A 17,967-nucleotide genomic window follows, 5' to 3' on the forward strand; every position below is an offset into this window, starting at 1 on the left:
CTCACATGATTTGCATGCTCTTCAGGACTTGTACTCTGGTCTTGGAAGGTAATATCAGTTGAGCTACCACACAACTTGATTGAATTAGCTTGTATATTAGCTTGCAGCATTGTGTGAGGAACCGGGAAAAAAGTGTTTATGAACTGATAATGTGCCGTTTTACTCGTGATTTGTGTGCAAGTGAGTAAACGTCATTGTTGTTGTAGCGCCTCTAGAGTTTATTTCACCTGAAAATTGCCCTGATATGTACTGTACGTACAACGAGCCACGCAAAAATAATTTTGCAAAAATTTAGGTACAGTACTAGGTTGTATAAAATAGTCTCACTCTGTTTTCTCTGAATCTAAACATAGTTTAGCCAAACCCATCAGGACAGATTATAGTCTATGGACCCAATTTCAATAATGTCCAGCGGCGTAGCTAGACCCTGGCTGATATGGCTGAAACCCCGGAAATTTTGTTAATAGCCCTGAATGTGTTTTTTTGTGATGAGATAAAAAAAAAAAAAAAAGTAAGGCTTGATGTTAATTACATCAGGGTACAAAAGCAACAAGGCAGGCTTCATTTCTGGCTTCAAATGTAAATTAATTCGATCAATGAGCCCAACTTGCATTAACTGACAGTTCGCACTTTGCTTTTACCTGCTGTTCATGCTTAAGTTCATCAGACGAATCGTTATGAATGTCTCATGTGGTAGCTTTCTATTTTCTCTCAGGGGGGTGCAGCTTTTCTGTATCAGAGGCACTGAAGTTTTATTATGCAAGCATTATTTCTAAAAATATCATCTATAAGCCTAATTTCTAATCTTCATTTGTTTTTAACAATCCACACACCACGTAGATTTTAATGCATGCGCCACTCATCTTGTTCGATTATTCGGGTTTAGTCGAGAGTCGGTACACGGGAATAAAGAATGTTTATTGCAATGGGATTTCCTCAGATGCAACTCAAAATAGCAGCACAGTGAGCTGTAAGCCTAAATAGCACAATACATAGGTCTTAAAATGATAAAATCTCACATTAAAGTCAGACAAAAATGATTGCCTGTATATGCGCTCTGCCCGTGCTGGTTCACATTTCCATGTCATGTGCGTGGAGTTAAACTGCTGCGTTTAAATAACCTCTTTGTGGTGCATTGATTTTTAAATAGTTTAAAATGAAATTACACTGAACTTGTCAAATTATTGTACTTAAGTCTGCACACCAGAGCAAAAGGGGAAAAAACACTCTCTTACCATTTAATAACTTTCAACCTGGAATTATGTTTAATAACACTCATGAAACCCAACGCAGGTGTTTTGAGATGCGTTTATAAAAATGTAAGTTATTTTTAACTTTACTCTGTGATCCCACCATGGTATTTTATTGCCATGTTAAATAAAATAAAAATATGATTTAGATAACAAAATCGTAATATTTTGTAAAAATTACAAGAATAAAGTTGGAAAATTATTATATTAAATTTCGTATGAGAATAAAGTAAACATTATTAGAATAAAGTCGTAGCATTTTGAGATTATAGTCATACTATTTTGAGAATAAAGTAAAAATTATTAGAATAAAGTCATTGTGAGAATTAAGGAGTATATTTTGTGAATAAAGTAGAAATATTAGAGAAAAAATCTCAATATTAGGCAAAACAGAGCATCATTATCACAACGATGGAACAGACGCCAAGCCAGCAGCTTCATTAATGCAAGAGTTGGATGTGGAGGATGTAGTTAAATCATACTTTAGGATAGGATTTTGCAATAAAGAAATCCTTGGTCCTTTGGCACATCAGCGCAGAGTTATTAGTATCCGGACTCAGCAGCAGTTATGTAGGAAATGTAATTTATTCAGGAGAAAGAATCAGACAGATTTGCGCAGTCCCGCTCGGCATTGTTATTGGGTTTTCCTCTCTAAAAAATACTGTATCTGGGGGGATTTTACCACATAAAATATCTTGAAATGGACTTACAGTTGAAGTCAGAAGTTTACATACACCTTAGCCAAATACATTTAAACTCATTTAAAACTAGTGAAGTTTTTCACAATTCCTGACATTAGGTCAGTTAGGATCACTAGTGTATTTTAAGAATGTGAAATGCCAGAATAATAGTAGAGAGAATAATTTATTTCAGCTTTTATTTATTTCATCACATTCCCAGTGGGTCAGAAGTTTACATACATTTTGTTAGTATTTGGTAGCATTAGCCTTCCACAAGCTTCTCACAATAAGTTGCTGGAATTTTGGCCCATTCCTCCAGACAGAACTGGTGTAACTGAGTCAGGTTTGTAGGCCTCCTTGCTTGCACACTCTTTTTCAGTTCTGCCCACAAATTTTCTATCAGATTGAGGTCAGGGCTTTATGATGGCCACACCAATACCTTGATTTTGTTGTCCTTAAGCCATTTTGCCACAACTTTGGAGGTATGCTTGGAGTCATTGTCCATTTGGAAGACCCATATGTGACCGAGATTTAACTTCCTGGCTGATGTCTTGGGATGTGGCTTCAGTATATCCACAGAATTTTCCTTCCTCATGATGCCATCTATTTTGTGAAGTGCACCAGTCGCTCCTGCAGCAAAGCACCCCCACAACATGATACTGCCACCCCCATGCTTCACAGCTGGGATGGTGTTCTTCGGCTTGCAAGCCTCACCCTTTTTCCTCCAATCATAACAATGGTCGTTATGGCCAAACAGTTACATTTTTGTTTCATCAGACCAGAGGACATTTTTTTCCAAAAAAGTAAGATCTGTGTCCCCATGTGCACTTGCAAACTGTAGTCTGGCTTTTTTATGGCGGTTTTGGAGCAGTGACTTCTTCTTTGCTGAGCAGCCTTTCAGGTCATGTCGATATAGGACTTGTTTTACTGTGGATATAGATACTTGTCAACCTGTTTCCACCAGCATCTTCACAAGGTCCGTTGCTGTTGTTCTGGGATTGTTTTGCACTTTTCACACCAGACTAAGTTCATCTCTAGGGGATAGAATGCGTCTCCTTCCTGAGCGGTATGATTGCCGTGTGGTCCCATGGTGTTTATACTTACATACTATTGTTTGTACAGATGAAATTTCTCCCATGGATGAGCCAGATTGTGGAGGTCCACAATTTTTTTTTCTGAGGTCTTGGCTGATTTATTTTGATTTTCCCAAGATGTCAAGCAAAGAGGCACTGAGTTTGAAGGTAGGCCTTGAAATACATCCACAGGTACACCTCCAATTTAGTACACCTCCTATCAGAAGCTAACTGGCTATAAATCATTTTCTGGAATTTTCCAAGCTGCTTAAAGGCACAGTTAACTTAGTGTATGTAAACTTCTAACCCACTGGAATTGCAGTGCAGGTGTAGAACCGTGTGAGGATGTGGCGGTTCATTCCAAACTTCCTCAGCCGTCTCAGGAAGAAAAGGCGCTGATGAGCCTTCTTCACAACGACTTCAGTGTGGACGGACCATGTGAGTTCCTCAGTGATGTGGACACCCAGGAACTTGAAGCTGCTGACTCTCTCCACTGGTGCCCCATTGATGGTGATGGGACTGTGTTCTCTGTCTTTTCTTCTGAAGTCCACCACAAGCTCCTTTGTCTTACTGACGTTGAGGGAGAGGTTGTGCTCCTGACACCAGTGTGTCAGAGTGTGCACCTCCTCTCTGTAGGCTGTTTCATCATTGTCAGTGATCAGACCTACCACCGTCGTGTCATCAGCAAACTTAATGATGGCATTGGAGTTATGTGTTGCCACACAGTCATGTGTGTACAGGGAATACAGTAGTGGGCTGAGAACACAGCCCTGCGGGGCTCCAGTGTTGAGGGTCAGTGATGAGGAGATGTTGCTGCCTATTCTAACCACCTGGCGTCTGCTTGACAGGAAGTCCAGGATCCAGCTGCACAGCGAGCTGTTTAAGCCCAGAGCCCGGAGTTTCTCATCTAGCTTGGAGGGCACTATGGTGTTGAATGCTGAGCTGTAGTCTACAAACAGCATTCTCACATAAGTGTTCTTTTTTTCCAGGTGGGAGAGAGCAGTGTGTATTGTAGATGCAATGGCATCATCAGTGGAGCGGTTGTTACGGTAAGCAAACTGCAGCGGGTCAAGATTGAGTGGTAATACAGAGCAGATGTAATCTCTGATTAGTCTCTCAAAACATTTGCTGATGATGGGGGTCAGAGCAACAGGACGCCAGTCATTTAAACAAGTTATTTTCGATTGTTTTGGAACAGGCACAATGGTGGATGTTTTAAAGCATGTGGGGACTACAGACAAAGAGAGGGAGAGGTTGAAAATGTCCGTAAAAACACCAGCCAGCTGGTTCGCGCACGCTCTGATGACGCGGCCCGGAATGCCGTCTGGACCCGCGGCTTTGCGGATATTCACCCGTCGGAATGATCGGGTTACATCCGCTACAGAGACGGAGAGTGAACTAACCTCTGTAGCTTCGGCCGTGAGAGCTCTCTCCGCGAGGGCGGTGTTATTTCCCTCGAAACGAGCATAAAAAGTATTTAGCTCATCTGGGAGAGAGGCAGCGGTGTTCATGGCGGAGTTTTTATTCCCTTTAAAGTCCGTGATGATGTTAATTCCCTGCCACATGCTTCTAGAGTTGGTGGTGTTAAACTGTCCTTCAATCTTACTCCTGTACTGGCGTTTTGCTGTTTTGATAGTTTTTCGGAGGGCATAACTGGCTTGTTTATGCTCCTCCGCGTTCCCGGAATTAAAAGCGGAGGTCCGCACATTAAGTGCTGCGCGAACATCGCTGTTGATCCACGGCTTCTGATTCGGATAGATTCGCACAGTTCTGGTCGGAATCACTTCCTCTACACACGTTCTGATGAAGCACATTACGCTATCAGCGTAAAGCTCGATGTCGTCATCAGAGGCGGACCGGAACATCTCCCAGTCCGTGCGATCGAAACAGTCTTGTAGCGTAGAGTCTGATTGGTCCGACCAGCACTGGATCGTTCTGAGGGTGGGTGCTTCCTGTTTCAGTTTCTGCCTGTAAGCGGGCAGAAGCAGAATGGAAGAGTGGTCCGATTTGCCAAATGGTGGGCGGGGGAGGGATTTGTAGCCATCCCGGAACGGAGAGTAGCAATGGTCCAAAACCCGGTCCCCTCGTGTGTTGAAACTAATGTGCTGGTGATATTTTGGTGCGACTGATTTTAAACTGGCTTTATTAAAGTCCCCGGTCACAATGAACGCGGCCTCAGGGTGCGCGGTTTCCTGCTCACTTATACTCCCATACAGTTCCTTGAGTGCCTGGTCTGTGTCGGCTTGTGGGGGAATGTACACAGCAGTGATAATGACCGCTGTGAATTCCCTCGGTAGCCAGAATGGTCGACACAGAAGCATAAGAAATTCCTGATAGAGTCAATTAAAAGTGAAACAATGTAAACAATTGTTGGAAAAATTACTTGTGTCATGCACAAAATAGATGTCCTAAACGACTTGCCAAAACTATAGTTTGCTAATATTAAATCTGTGGGGTGGTTAAAAAAAGAGTTTTAATGACTTCAACCTAATTGTATGTAAACTGACTTCAACTGTATATAATTCACAGCAGTTCCAATTATTTTTCGTTTCACTTGAGTGCGAGCCTACATCTCGTGCCTCCCTTGACAGGAACCCACATGTTGAAAACTCATATACTAATGTACACCTCATTCATGAACAGAGAGCTCGCAAAAACGTACCACAAATTCAGCTCGGTTGCATAGCCAAGTTATCTCCCTGGTTAGTTATGTTGTATGTAACAACCCAGAGGATCCACTTAGCTGTTGTCCACCACATTACTTTAATGTTACTTTCTTTCGATTTATTCTCAAAATATTATGACTTTAATCTCATAATGCTTCGAATTCTTGTTATTTTTACTTTATTCTCAAAATATTATGATAAAGGAAAATTGCACATTTACCTAAATTGTTAGATTACTTTGATTTTTTGTTAGCGTTAACTTCTGCACAATGAACAATGAGCCGAAGTTGTAATTCTCGATTTGATCTTCCGCAATTAAAATTAAAACGTGTTTGATTTTTTATTGTGCACCTGACGTTTGCTTATATAAAGTTCTGAACCATTGTCAGTGTTGCGCTTAATATAATTACTATTTGACAGGTAGGGTTGTCATTTTTTATGTCATGGAAGGAAAGATTTTTCTTATTTTTATATTATAATATGGCCTGTGGGCTAAGCCCCAGATGACACTGAAGTGTAGCGACGCCCCTGATAATAACTCAATTGTGACAAAAAGTTCCTGTTCAACCAAACTTTGAAGTGCTACTTCATTGGCCCCAGAGAGCCTCTTTTCCTGTCCCGATTTCCTTGTCTCACCGAAATAGAACGGACTGCGTCGGGAAGGAAGAGGGCACGTCCATATGATGTTTATGGTCTGACATAAATGAGTTCAACTTTAACAGGATTACCATGCAAAGAGTGCCATGAGAGACTAAATTAATGTGCTGTAATGGTGAGATTATAACCTTATTATCCTGACTACGAAGGAAGGGCTCGACTATGACTTGTGCAAGAGTGGAAAGTGTGAAGTCTGGAACTACAAGGACTCTGGGTTTGAGTGAAGAGAATCTGTATATGGGTGATTCAGTTGAGCCTTAAATGGACTTTGCCTTCGTTTTGAATCAAAATATGCAGTTAATCACTGCTGTTTGTCACTATATTTTGATTTATATAGGATGTTTTCTAGTTTATTAATGTATATTAAATATAAATTTATGTTCAATTTAATTTTGTCTCCCTAACATTGTAATAACCAGGGTCTGGATAGCTCAGCAAGTGAAGACGCTGACTACCACACCTGGAGTCACAAGTTCTAATCCAGGGTGTGCTGAGTGACTCCAGTTAAGCAACCAGTTGGCCCGGTTGCTAGGGTGGGTAGAGTCACGTTGGGTTAACCTCCTCATGGTCGCTGTAATGTGGTTCTCGCTCTTAGATCTTAAAGGACAGAGAAGTTCTCCTATTTGAAAAATCATCCATATTTAATGCCACTTATTTTTAGGAGAAACTGAGGGCAGTTGTGTCATTCTAAATTGAGAAGACAGAGTACTGAGTTTCTGCCCAGCATTTGGATTACAAGCTGTTCTTCGAAGCTAATGAAAGACAAACAAGCACTCGGCTCTTTGAAGGTGTGCAAGACCAAAGTGTCTAAGTAAATAAAAACATATCTGTGGGTTTACTATTCATCGGTGGTTCACAGGCATAGAGGTGCTTGTAATACATTATTTATCCACACATTTTTAATCCCATTTGCAAATTAGCAGCATTCAAATCTAAGTGCTATTGTGGGGAAGATTAAAGGATATCGTGGTAACAGAGGCCCAGGCGCAAAATCAGATATGTCAGTCATTAATAAAACATGGCTAGCCTTTTGTTTGTGTGAGTCTGAAATGCATGTAAAGGCAATTTTTTTTAACAGTGAACACACTAAGCTAGCTGAAGAAAACAGCTCCTGCTTTTTACTAAACTGACGGTTTGTAAAGAGCTCCGGCTGTTGTTGGTCTCATTCAGTAAATCTTAAATTATTTAAGCCAAGTACCACCTTTGATCAAATCAGAACATCACTGTACCGCCTAGTCACAACAATAGGCGGTGCTAGGGATGGGCTACCGGAGCTTAAGCCCCGAATGTTTTCAGGAAAGCCCTGAATGTTTTTATCATCTTGTAGTGATCTTGTTTTAGTTTTTTTCTCATTAGCACCTATTTCAGCCTATTTACAGACTGTTATATTCTAACCAAACGTAAAACACCTGACGAATCAATAATAGGCTATTAAACTGTCAATGGTACTCTATGTGCATTAAACTACAAAGTTGAAAGGGACAATGGGATAGAGTTTTTTTTATCACATTAGAAAGTACATAGTGTTAAAAGCACACAACTTCTGATCTTTGAGCGTTTCTGAGGCTGAGACAAAAGTTAGTGGGACATTTTAGCTTTAGTTTCAGTAATATTTAAAGATGTAGGCTACTATAAAAATAAAACCTCACAGATGTAACATTTAAACTTGTATTACAAAATATATTATATTCTGATATTTCATTTAAGAATAGCCCCATATACACTCACCGGCCACGTTATTAGGTGCACCTGTACATCTACTTATTCATGTGATTATCTAATCAGCCAATCATGTGGCAGCAGTGTAATGTATAAAATCATGCAGATATGAGTCAGGAGCTTCAGTTAATGTTCACATCAACCATCAGAATGGGGGAAAAAATGTGATCTCAGTGATTTAGGCCGTGGCATGATTGTTGGTGCCAGACGGGCTGGTTTGAGTATTTTTGTAGCTGCTGAGCTCCTGGGATTTTCAAGCACAACAGTCTCTAGAGTGTATAGAGAATGGTGTGAAAAACAAAAAACAACCAGTGAGCAGCAGTTCTGTTAGTGAAAATGGCTTGTTAATGACAGAGGTCAACGGAGAATGGCCAGACTGCTCCAAGCTGACAGGAAGGTGACAGTAACCCAAATAAACTCACGTTACAACAGTGCTATGCAGAAAAGCATTTCTGAACACACAACACATTGAACTTTGAGGCGTATTGGCTACAACAGCAGAAGACCCCTCCGGGTACCACTACTGTCAGCTTAGATCAGGAAACTGAGGCTGCAGTAGACACAGGCTCACCAAAAAATGGACAGTAGACGATTGGTAAAACATTGCCTGGTCTGACAAATCTGGATATCTACTGAGGTACACAAATGGTAGGCCCACTGCTGCCTCAATTTTCTGTTCTTGGCTGACAGAAGTGGGACCCAACATGGTCTTTTGCTCTTGTAGCCCATCCGCCTCAAGGTTTGACAAATTGTGCATTGTGAGATGCTATTCTGCTCACTACAATTGTACAAAGGGGTTATCTGAGTTATCGTAGCCTTTCTGTCAGCTCGAACCAGTCTGGCCATTCTCCGTTGACCTCTCTCATCAACAAGGCGTTTTCATCCACAGAACTGCTGCACACTGGTTGTTTTTTTGTTTTTCGCACCATTCTCTATACACTCTAGAGACTGTTGTGCATGAAAATCCCAGGAGATCAGCAGTTACAGAAATACTCAAACCAACCCATCTGGCTCCAACAATCATGCTACAGTCGAAATCATTAAGATACATTTTTTTTCCCATTCTGATGGTTGATGTGAACATTAACTGAAGCTTCTGACCCATATCTACATGATTTTTTTACATTACACTGCTGCCACATGAATGGCTGATTAGATAATCACATAAATATGTAGATGTACAGGTGTACCTAATAAAGTGGCCGGTAATTGTATATCCAAGTAGGTCTGAGCTAAGCCCTGAATATCCACTGACCTTAAAACCGACCCTGGTTACAACAGTGTTTCTTCTATTTATTTTTTTTTTTCAGCATTGGATAAATGTATATTACAGTATTTGATGTAATTGCACATTTTACAATGCAAATCTTGCAGTCCAATTAAAAAAAAGATATTTATACTATATATATTTGAAAGCGCTTTCAATAACAGATTGGTTGCCTTGGTTGTCATTGGCTCATGTCACCAGAAATTGCCAACTTTCAAAACAAATGGCTTCTGGATACTTTGCCGCTGAAAACCGCTGTAAATGTGAATGCCACTTTAAAGAGAAAGTTCACCCAAAAGTTAACAGTTTGTCATAATTTACTTACATTTACATTTAGTAATTTAGCAAACACTTTTATCCAAAGCGACTTACAAATGAGGAACATAGCAAGCAACATAGCAAGCAATTTGTTATACAAAGTTCAACAACATCTACAGTGTTGTACTGCCAAGCTCTCAAGGTGGCTGGAGTAGTATAGGTGCTAGCGCAGTGGAGAAGTAAATTTAAGTAAGATGGTGTGGTTCCATTGGCTGTCCTGAAGGCCAGAGTCAAAGACTTGAATTTGATGTGGGCAGCTACAGGTAGCCAGTGAAGTGAAATCAAGAGTGGGGTGACTTGAGCCCTTTTTGGCTGATAAAGACCAGATGTGCTGTTGCATTCTGGACCATCTTCAGTGGCTTAATTGTGTTAGCTACAGTAGTCCAGTCTTGAAATGACCAGAGCTTGGACCAGTAGCTGGGTAGCATATTCAGACAGGAAAGGTCTGTGTAAGGGGGTTCAGTGGAAAGGAGGAGGCGAGAACCGGCTTGACAACTTAAATAATAATTTAATGAACAACTTAAACAAAAACACACAACCATAAACACACAGTACAGCTGCCTGTAATTCTCTCTCTCTCAAACTGTCGTCCCCGGCCGCCTTTATCCCTCGCATGCCCCATCAGGCTGATTGGGGACCGGGCGTGCGTCATTCCAGACCGGCCCTGCCCTCCTCGGCTCTACAGTCTGATTTTCCTGATGTTGTAGAGTGTGAATCAAAGACCGGGCGGTCGATGAAATATGGGCAGTAAAATTGAGCTGGTTATCTATCACCACTCCCAGGTTCTGAGCTGTTATGGTTGGTGTTAGTATAGTTGAATCAAGATGAATAGTGAGGTTGTGGTCAACAGATGGGTTGGCTGGGATCATGAGTTGTTCTGTCTTGGCAAGGTTGAGCTCTAGGTGCCGCCTCTATTCTCCAGGAGACCTTAAAAGAAATGCCAATGAGGAATGACTCAACCCATCCAAGTGCAGTTCCTGTGATGCCCAGGATGATGAGGACGGACTTTACTTACCCTTAAGTTGTTCCAACTTGTATGACTTTCTTTTTTATGTCGAACACAAGAGGATACATAAAATATCCTATATATAAGTAAATAAATATATAAGTAATAATATAATATAATAAATAATATAAATAATATATAAGAATATATGCATAAAAATATAGTTCATATATTTGGGTAAATAGGCCAATATATTTGTTGACATTAGTTCACAACATTAGTTAACATGAACTAACAATGAACAATAATTATACTTTGTTAATTTCAACATATAGTAATACATTTTTTTAAATCAAAGTTGTATATGTTAACATTCATTAATGAACTATGAACTAACATAAACTAACAATGATCAGTTGTGTTTTTATTACATTAACAAAGATTAATAAATGCGTTAGTTCATGATAGCTAATGCATTAACTAATGTTAACTAATGGAAACTTTTATAAAGTGTTACCCATTTTTGTAGTATTTTAAAAATGTATTTTGCATATATGTACAAGTATTTTACTTTTTATTATCACTGAATACAATATATGTACATGCATATTATATATTGCCATATATCACATTTTTGTATATTAGGCAGCATGTTTGTGACTGTCAGCTTCAGTCACCATTCACTTTCATTACATCATTTTTATACAATTAAAGTGAACAATGACTAGTGTTGGGTGCAATTTGATTACAAAGTAATTAGCTACTGTAATCTAATTACTTTTAGTCTATTTTTATATTAGTGTAATTAGATTACAGTTACTGCCTTTCACTTAATTACTTTTAAGCAAAGTACTCAGGTTAAACATTTCTAAAATACTATTATTTGTGTAGAATACATTTAAAACAGAAGCTATTTTGTACATCATTTTGCTTTTCTGAAGAGTCACTACTGAGTCATTGTAAGGAAGAAACTTGTGGTGCTGAGTATATGCAACAATGAACAACTAGGAAATATAGACATTATATTGAAAAAATAAATAAAAAAAAACATTTGAAATTTGTTTTAGAAAGTAACTTTACTGTGTATTGTAACACAGAATGATTGCAATTTTATAGAATTAGTAATATGTAGTAAAATATATTTTTTAAAGTAATTTACCCAACATTGATGGTAAATGAGGCAGTCATTCTTCCTAACAACTCTTTTTGTGTTCCATCGTAGAAAGACTATTTACTAAAAATGACTAATTATTACTAATAAACTACATATTTACTGAGTTCAAATATGCTGACCAACCTTTACACCCACAAACATCTATGTGGTTTATCGGCAGCCATGAATACCACATTTCCAGAAAGGCTGACTGATCCAGACCTTTCCAGCCCCTCACCGTGGCCTCCCAGTGCTTGACCAAGCAGAAAGAAACACAGGAGTGAAGTGCACTCCCAGAGAGATTATATGACTCTTACTGCTGTAATATATATTGCTGCTTTAATGTGGACTTAGGAGAGGGGAGCCGATTGATCCAGGCACTGAAAGACTCTTTTAAAAAATGCCAACAGAGCATGATGTCAGTATTGGTAGGATGAGCCTTTTTTATGTAATCAGAAAAAAATTCAACCTCCTGGCCTCCCTATACTCTCACGTATACCAACAATCATTACACCAAGACAGACCACTGTACCATAAGCAGAAGCTCTTATCAAAAGTACTTGCTTTATTAATAAATTGAAAGAATCATTTCACCAAGATGCATGACTTTATGCAATATCTACACTGTAGTTTTAACATACAGTTGTTACATTAAGGAGCTATTTCTGATAGCTAATAAAACACACATTCCTGTTGACTGTATTATATTATTGACAAAAAAAACAAAAAAAAAAACAACTCTATTTTGGCGCCTCTCCTGTTGACATTTCACCCAGAAACTGGAGCTTATATGTGCCCATACGTTTAACAACACTTCCAGCTTCGGCCACTGGGGGACAGTGATTCATATTTTGGTGAGCACATACTGATTTTAGCAGCAGACATTTCTATCTCCAATTTCACAAATTCACTTATCAAAATTGTACAACCTTTACAAATGTTTTTATGTCTTAACTTCCTGAGACCCGAGTGTGACTGCTGTGTGCATTTTCCATTTCCCTTTTTGATTTGTAACTAGTTGCACCTAATAAACATGCAACATTCTAGTGCAAATATTTTTCCTAAAAATTGATGGCAACATATGTGGACTATGTTGTGAAATTTTAAATAAAACCATTTTTTTTTTTTTTAAATCAAATTGTTTATTATGTTTCCAGGAGTGTTGGTTATTCATGTTTTGAGACGTTACAAAGTAATGGCCAGCATCATCCAATCACTGCCAACCATGTTAAAATTAAATTATACATTATAAATTCTGAATCTATGTACTGATTACCATTGTCCCATGTCTGCCAAACATGTTGAGTGTTCCAAACATAATCTGCAGCCTGAAACTAAACTTTTGATAGAAAGTTCGGATTGAATGCAATCAGCAGCATAGAGGGCTATAAGATGCTCTCTTGCTCCCTATTTAGTGAATGACTTAACCTCCAGTGTGCTGTCTGTCTGCACTGGTCTCAGAACAGTTTGAAATGCACCTTATTTTCATCCTAACTCCATATAAAGCCCCTGAAAGCAAAATTGTCCGGCTTTTGGATGAACCCATTTATTCTCAATGTGATATTGCACAGTAAATATAGGATTTCTAAGGAAAAGATGCACTGAAGTACATATTAGTGTGCATTGTGTTTATCAGCTTGCCGTTTTGCGTTAAATCACTCCACTTTAAAAAATGGCATATCAGATGAAACTAGAGACTAGTCTTTTGACTCAAAAATTTTATTAGGTTTCTTACCAGATGTAGTTTTGTTGCAGTTTCTCCCGAAGACAAACTCCGCTGTGGTTGGCGCCATGTTGTTTTGTCTTATGACTCCTTGCGTCTAAAGTTTAACCCTTTGCTGAAAATGCAGAGTGTCCAGAACTGAGATCAGTCGGTTTATATGAATTTAAAGTATGCGTTGCGAATAGCAAAGCAAAAATACCCACATGTGTACACGGGGTCATGCGAGGTTAATTGTGCATCGGCTGAACAGTCAACACAAAGCTATACAATGCAATGCATTATACAGACTGTATGACTATCGCCTATAGCCTCGTTTTAATTTGTGTACAATTAAATATGGCATCCGTCTAAATATCAACCCTGGCCAAGGTCCAAATGAACCAGTTATACAATAGTCTAGTATGTTTCAATTTGCATCCCTACACAGTTGAGTTTTCTGTCAGCTCTCAGAGAAAGAGCTCTGATACTGTCCCACCTTACATTATTCCCCACTGCATATCCAGTTTCACTCTGATACTGTACATGTCACATTATGGAAGTTAAATGGTTTGCAAATGCTATTTCATTTAGTTTGCTTTGAGTTAACTTATTTTGAGTTGGATGTTTAAGGCATATAAAAGTCTCAGAAGAGGTAAGACTCCAACCCTGCAGTTGAGATTTTTGTCATTCTCTTCAAGTCTCAGAGAAATAGCTCTGATCCTATAGAGGAAACTAAATCTGACTCGACATGGAACTGCAGTTAGGTCACTGCAAAAGCATTATTCGGGGTGCTGAACTCCTTATGAAGTGGGCTGTGGGTGCTGTCCAAAGTGCTGAACTACTTCAGAAGTGGAGCACAACCCTTCTGTAGTTCTTTCTGTCCAGAGAGCAGTGATGATTGAAAACCAAGACTAGACTGAGCAATTTGTGTTGTTTAGCTGGCTGAAGTTTTGATAGCACCACAGAGCCACAAAGGGGATTTCAACCAACAAATGTCTTTCTTATAGTGGGTTCTGCATATTAAGCTACAGTATATAGGAGAAAGTATTTTAACATTGAAATAATTATGCACTTCACCTGACATGAATTTGCTTTCACCGAAACTTGCTTTAATAATAATTTTACAAGCAGAGTCTTCAAAATAAATAAATAGATGCATCAGGCAATAAAACAATCTCTGAAACATGCAGAAAAACATATTTTTCAATTAAAAATCCATTACAAAATTGATTACAGTGACAGTAGCCTAACAGATATTCATTGTATTGCTTACAAACCAAATTGCAATTAGGAAAAAAAAAAAAGGTTGTAATTTAACTAATAATTTAACAGTTTCTGTAGTTAGAAGAAAGGTCATAATATGTGAGTAGACAGTTCCTTATTTCATGTAATGTGGTGTGGTGGAGTGGTGGTGGTGTAGTGGGCTAAAGCGCATAACTGGTAAAAGAAAGTTGCTGGTTCAATCCCCACAGCCATCACCATTGTGTCCTTGAGCAAAGCACTTAACTCCAGGTTGCTCCAGGGGGACTGTCCCTGTAATAAGTGCACTGTAAGTTGCTTTGGATAAAAGCGTCTGCCAAATGCATAAATGTAAATGTAATACTCATTAGGGGTGTTGAAATCAAGAAAACAATCGATCTCTGATTACTGATTACCTGAGCAGGAAATGAACTGTAATAAGCAGATTGTCAACAAAGAACTATGGTGCCGTCAGAAATCAAATGACACTTCACTATAAAGCATGAGTTTTTCTTTTATAATAGTTCAGAAATATGTATATGACACCTGTTGACTCATTGAGTATTCCTCTGCCCCACTTCCAGGCAGAAAAAAAAAAAAAAAAAACTCTTTCTTTACAGAGGGATTAAAGCGGCCCATCATAAGAGGAAATAGCAGTTCATCATTGTTGTTTTGGTTTTCGGTTGGCGGTATGTAAATCTGCACTCATATTGCAGTGTTTTGCATTAATGAAGTGAAGTTGAGCGCCAGACCTTTGACTGCAAATGCTCTCTCTCAGGAATGCTCTCTCTCAGGAGTCGCTCATAAAAACACAAAACAAATTGTAAGGCTTATCCACTGCAAATATTTGCCAGTTAAATATTCATAGAGCAAAATGTCAGTAGTACTATTGACAGCCTGTATTTATTTGCTTACGTAAATACAATAAAGAATTTCACCCTATTTACCAAAGTTAAGATGCCCCAAAAAACTGACTGACTGTGGATATAATGATGTGAGCTGGTGTGAAAATGCATTGATTTTAGGTTTAAAATATGATGCACTCTGTCAAAAACAACAACAACAACAAAGATAAAAAAGAAGCAGAGTAAAAGGTCACATGATCACACCGGTTATGCATAGGTGGTCACAGAGAGGTCATGACCTCTAGCAGTTTATAAACAAAAGGTTCCATCCATTTTCATTGTATGGGTGATTGTGTCACGGTCCTGTCACTCTGTCAGTCTGGGTTTTTGTCTGACAGGACCGTGGCATCATCGTCCCATGTCTGTCTTGTGTTTCGTTGTCTGTCTTTGTGTGAGTGCACAGTTTTATGTTGTATTCCCTGCAGCCAAAGCATGTTGTCTGGATCCTGACTTCCTGTCTGGTTTGGTTTCGGGATCTAGACACTCATGCTCCATGTCTGTCTGTTATTGACGTGAGTGCATTGCGCTTATGTCGTCTTGGCAGCATGCACTCGCGTCAATAGTTTTTCTGTCTCTCGCAAACATGGGTGCGCCTCGCATCGTGCTTTTGTTGCATTGTGCGCACGGGTCGTGAGCTGTCTTCATGTTGTGCTGAGGGAAGGGCTCACTTCAGTCTGAGATTTAGGGTTTGTGTGTGGCCGAACTCTCGCACAAGCGTACTGTCTTGTTTCGTTTAGTGTGAGAATGCGTGGCATAGCTTTGTTTGGCTTTGCTACCCATTCTCACATCTTGTTTGTCGGTTGGCATGTGCGTATATTGCCTTATTGTCTTGCCGATGTGCGCTTATGCCTTTCGGGTGTTTTTTTGTCTTGTGAGAGCACGTGGCTTTGTTTTGTTTCTGTGTCGGCACGTGTCTCTCTGTCTTATGTCATACCCTCCTACTTGTTTGCTCATTATTAGTTTATTAGTCACACCTGCCATACATTGTTAACCTGTTCATTTGTCTTCCTATTTTAGTCTCCTCATGTTTTCTGTCCAGTGCCAGTTTGTCTTGTTTCCTGTCTTGTTTGCTCTCTCATGTTGGTCCTGCCAGTTGGTCTGCTTACTCCTTCCCTGGTTGCCATAGCCCAGTCCGGTCAGTCCTGTGCCCTGTTTTCCCTACCCCAGCCTGGATACCCTTTTTCCCCTTTGGAGTAGTTTTTGTTTATTTTTTCCCCCTCGTGGGTGTTTTAGTTTGTTTTTTCTCTTTTTTGTTGTATTTAATAAATCCTTGTTTTTGAACTCTGCGATTGGGTCCTGTCTCTGACATTCTGTGACAGAACGAATTGGCCCGAAACAAGGACCCAGCAGAGATGGACATATTTCTCCACCCAGCTCCTCGCTACAAGGAGTAGGTCTCTAATGGTACCACCTTGGGTAGGATTTCACAGGATGGACATGGCTTGGGCAATTATGCTGAAGAGCTGGTCCAGGAACCCCACAGGTGGTGCTATGACGAGACCTGTCTCAAACATCTCTTTCTGTCGGGTTTGGACAACCCATACAGTGTCGAGGAGCTGGGTGAGATTTTTTTTGGCCCTTTTGGGATCTGGTGGACAATGTCTGCCATCTTGCAGAGGTGGAGGTCCTTATGCAGAGGTGGAACGCCAGATCCCTCAACCGCTCTCAGACCGGGCACGTCTCGGTCTTCACGTCGCCATAGGAGAAGGAAGCCCAGCCCTCCGGCCGAGCCCATGGCCAGCGTCCCTGGAGGCCATTTCCCCTGCTGCTGCAAGCATCCACAGCCACAAAGGCCATTCTCCTGCCACCGTCCACGGCCACGGAGGCCATTCACATGCTGCCTTCAGCATCTACGGCCACGGAGGTCGTTCCCCTGCTGCTGCCAGCACCCACACCTGCCACGGTCAACGAGCCAGCGCACACGCCTGCCACGGTCAACGAGCCAGCGCCTACACCTGCCATGGTCAAAGAGCCAGTGCCTGAAGCCTCGTCCATCCCAGAGCCAGCACCTGAAGCCTCAGCCATCCCAGTGCCAGTGTCCTCAGTCTTGAAGGCTGTTCCCACAGCAGTGCTCCCGGCTGCCCAGAAGAGGAGGAGGAGGAGAAGGGCTCCTGCTCCCCAGTCTCTGCCAGTGCTCCCGGCCACGCAGGCTGTTCCCCTGTTGCTGCCACTGCCCATGACCATGGAGGTCATTCCCCTGTCACTGCTTGTGCTCACAGCCATGAAGGCTGTTCCCCTGTTACTGCCAGTGCCCATGACCATGGAGGTCATTCCCCAGTCACTGAAAGTGCTCCCAGCCACAGAGGCCGTTCTGCAGTTGCTGCCAGCGCTCCCGGCCACGGAAACCGTTCCCCAGTCGCTGCCAGCGCTCCCAGCCATGGAGAACATTCCC

Source organism: Myxocyprinus asiaticus, chromosome 9 (genome assembly GCF_019703515.2).
Source record: "Myxocyprinus asiaticus isolate MX2 ecotype Aquarium Trade chromosome 9, UBuf_Myxa_2, whole genome shotgun sequence".
In the NCBI taxonomy this organism is placed as follows: Eukaryota; Metazoa; Chordata; class Actinopteri; order Cypriniformes; family Catostomidae; genus Myxocyprinus; species Myxocyprinus asiaticus.